We start from the raw sequence: 1,797 nt of genomic DNA on the forward strand, positions 1-1,797 counted from the left end.
TTAATAAAATATAATTATAGGAAAAAAAATTTAAAAAAATAAAATAATTTCGGTCTCTTTATTGCCAAAACACTGTTTCCATATTTTCCTTTAGTTTTTTGTACATATTTAAAATAGGTGATTTAATAGCTTTTTATTTATTATTCAATAGCTGTGTGGGGGGCTTCTGAGGGAGCTCCAGTGGCCTAGTGGTAAGAAGTTGTGCTACATCCTCAAATCCACTAGCTGCCCCGAGGGAGAATATGGGAAATCTCCTCCTGGAGGAGCAATTGCCTCCGGAAATCTGCTGGAGGGTCAGCTATGGGTCAATTCTGACTAGATGGTAAACAAGAACAATAGGCTTCTTCTAAGATTGTTCCTATTGATGACTCTTTTCCCAGAGTGTGGACCAATCTTATTTCATTGCATGCATCATTTTTTTTGGCTGGAAATGAAACACTTTATATACTATAGCAGTTCTGGTAATCAGATTGTCTTACCAATGTTGCTTATGGTTGCTGTTTACTGTGTAATCTGTTCTTGTATTTACTGCTTGTTTAGTCACTTTTGTCAATTAATTTTGTAAAGCTTATATCCTTTATGGACACAGAAATCTCTGCTTGTTCAGTTTCATCTTTGCTAAGGGGCTCTATATGTTCCTTGTGACATACTTTCAACACTCAGCCAGGCAGGTGACAACTCTGCCTTAATCTTCATCTCTTGCTTTTGCAGTACGTCAAGGGTAAAGTTTAAGGTCTTCTCAGATCTTTCCTGACTAAGCATACAACCTTGGACATGTCTACACTCCATTACATATGTGTGATCTTCTAGATTTCCAGGAATATGATGCTACTTTACAAGGTCAAGGTCCTTGGGGGCATGAATATTTTTAATTTAACCTAAAGATTGGTGGTTTGAAATTATCCATTAGCACAGTGGAAGAGAAGTCCTGATGACATGCATTTGTAAAGATTAGAGCTAAGAAAATCTTATGGAAAAGTTCGACTCAGTAAACCATGAGTAAATCATAAGCAAGAATCAACACCAATGGCTGCTGTTGTTATGGGCATACCATTTATGGCCTCTTCCTTTTGACCACTGATTAATGTTTTTGTTTCCTTCAGCATTTAGCCACTACATTCAGGTAGTTATGATGTTAAACAATTGCCTCTAAGTATTTTTTACAAACTCCTCCAGAAAAAAACACTCTGAAATTCCCAAGTAAAATCAAATATATTTTTTTAAGTGGAGTCGTGGAGAAAATTACAAAACAGGTCAAATCTGCTACACTGCTGGGTTTTGCTATGATTGTGAGCTGTGTTTTCAACATTGCCAATTAGCAAGAAATAGGGTATGTGCATGTTGTTGTTCTTGTTATGTGTTGTCGAGTCGTCTGCAACTCATAGCGACCCTATATGTACAATAGCCTTAAACCCTGCTCTACCCTGTGCCATTCTTATCGTCTTTGACACACCTACCCCCATTACGCTAGTTACTGAATCAATCCATTTCATCGAGAGTCTTCCTCTCTTGCACTGTCCTTCCACCCTTCCAAGCATGATGTTCCTCTCCAAGGACTGGTCCCTCCTTGCAAAATGCCTAAAGTATGTCAGATGGAGCTTCAGAATCCTTGCCTCAAAGGAATAGCCTGGCTTCACCCTCTCCAGGACAAACTTGTTTGTTCTCTTAGCAGTCCATGGTATACTCAATAATCTTCTCCAGCACCACAGCTCAAAGGCATCAACCTCCTTCTCTCCTCCTTAATCATTGCCCAGCTCTCTGATGCATAGCAAATAATTGCAAAGACCAGGGCCTGTA

Source organism: Elephantulus edwardii, unplaced genomic scaffold, assembly GCF_000299155.1.
Source record: "Elephantulus edwardii isolate Elephantulus edwardi_28Jun2011 unplaced genomic scaffold, EleEdw1.0 scaffold00407, whole genome shotgun sequence".
NCBI lineage: Eukaryota > Metazoa > Chordata > Mammalia > Macroscelidea > Macroscelididae > Elephantulus > Elephantulus edwardii.